Source organism: Cyprinodon variegatus, unplaced genomic scaffold, assembly GCF_000732505.1.
Source record: "Cyprinodon variegatus isolate N-32 unplaced genomic scaffold, C_variegatus-1.0 Scaffold32, whole genome shotgun sequence".
Lineage (NCBI taxonomy): Eukaryota > Metazoa > Chordata > Actinopteri > Cyprinodontiformes > Cyprinodontidae > Cyprinodon > Cyprinodon variegatus.
The window spans coordinates 492,701-494,686 of NW_015150485.1; the positions used below are offsets into that span (position 1 = coordinate 492,701).

The 1,986-nt window shown below is 38.2% G+C and overlaps 1 protein-coding gene across 2 annotated transcripts in view; it reads right to left on the reverse strand.

Annotated features, from left to right (window-relative positions):
- Positions 1-1,091, reverse strand: part of LOC107102297 (gelsolin-like) — a 26,683-nt gene extending 25,592 nt beyond the window's left edge. For both annotated transcript variants that reach the window (XM_015401553.1, XM_015401545.1), the window contains exon 1: positions 940-1,091. The gene's annotated coding sequence lies outside the window, so the exon portion shown is untranslated. The remainder of the gene's footprint in view (positions 1-939) is intronic.
- Between the last annotated feature and the right edge of the window lie 895 nt (positions 1,092-1,986).

Here is a 1,986-nt window from a genome sequence, read left to right on the forward strand (position 1 = left end):
TAAGAGGCTGAGCTCGTAGATGATGATATATAACATAGTTATGTATAATATATTACATTTCTGACTGTATATCCCTGTAATTATTACACACTGTAGCTTTAAATAGGCGTTCCCTTTAATAAAGGTGTACAGGGTTGTGCATGTGCAAGTGGAGAGGGCGGGTCTTTCAAAAAAAAAATGCAAAAATCCTCTACAATACCTTTAATATATCAAGGAATTAACTATTGCTCTTCTTTTGTTCAATGCTTTAATTCTGTGCCCACATGAAAAAATACTGGCCCCACCCGGGCCCCTCTGATGAAATTCCTCTAGAACCGCCAATGCTGAGAACTGTTCCTATCTAAAGGGAATTGTGCATCTTCATTGTGACCACAGACTTGGTCAGTATATGGAAACCTAATGCTGTTATCATTACCATAGTTAAATGTATAGAAATAAACTAAATTCAATTAAACATAATTAATAGGAATGCTGCTCAAAGTTGTTGAATGAAGACATATAGTTGGTAAGGTGTGTTTATGTGGATCTAGTGCAGTAGTTGAAAATGCCAACTAATGGCACAGATTTTGAATAAAGGCAGAATTGCTTGCCATACTTGTACATTTTGACACGCATTGCGTGGAAGTGAGCAAGTGAGTGATCAACCACAGAAATCAAACTGCAGTTTCAGCTCCTCAGACATGACGAATGCTGCGTCGCACAAAAGAAAATACAATACAATATGACTTTTTGTCTCTATTTACATTTAATATTAAGAAAAATGAACTTAAAAAGCCCCCTATAGAATAAATGACTTTGTTTCTAGATCAGTCCGTTATTCCGATCGGGGCCATAATTAGGCTACAGTAAAGCCCGGTTTATAACTCTGTAATCTGCCTTTGCGCCACGTCAAGCGTTTGATTTGGATAAATCAGAGATTGTTTATATTGCAGACCATACCTGAATGTGGAGATGTTCGGACGGATGGGTGGATGTTCGGGTGCTGGAGTGAGAGAGCCGATGGGGAGCGCTTCCGAGCTGCAGCGGGAGCAGAGAGGCGTCGAGTCGGCTTTGCAGAGAGCACAGAGCCGCTGCTTATGCTGCGGGACACTCCCCTATCAGTCCCCACCCTGACCTGTCAGCTGCTGCAGTCCTAACATCTACATGTCATTTGTTCCAGTCCACTTTACTTTAGAAACCCCAAACAAATCAACACAAACACCAAGGAAAATGCGGATGAATCCAATAAAAGGCAATTAATACCATTGATGAAATAATTTGCCAACATCAGTTCTAATAAGGAAATAAACTTTTAAGGGTAGTCTTAAAACTTTCCTTTTTTTTGTAACAGTGTCCTGTCTAGCAATGTGGCAATAAGAATAATTGCCAAAAAGAGCCCAACAGATTTTACTTTCACAAGTGAAGCATTACAGCTATGCATATAAATAGCTTTATTATAATTATGCAGGGAGTTTTACAGATTATATGGACACAATGTAAGTAGAACAGGAAAGGAAAAACTGAAAAAAAGGAGAAAAGTTGAAAGAAAGAGGAGATAAAGGGGAGTTAACGATAAAACATCTTAAGTCTGCTTCTTCATCTGCAAAGAGATGTAAAAGAACAGCACAACCAACGGACATGGTACAAGACAGACAATAAAGTAACACCTAGATACTATTGCTGAAGTATAAGTAGTGTTATTTAATCTGACATGTATTCTTTGTTACCTGAAGATAAGAATATGGACTTTCTGTATAGAAGTGAATCTCTTAGTACCTGGAACCAAACACCTGTAGTTGTTTGTTAAAGTGCACTTGTGCATGTAAAGTTTATCCAAAGAAAAAAATGCTCAATAGTGGTTGTCAAAACTTTCCTTTTTTGATAAGGCTTCTAGTTAGAGTGGCTCAGGTTATCCTGAGCTATCTCTATAGTTATGCTGCTATAGGCTTAGACTGCTGGAGGACATAGGGACCACAAAGTCCTGTGGATTGTTTTTATCAAAAACTT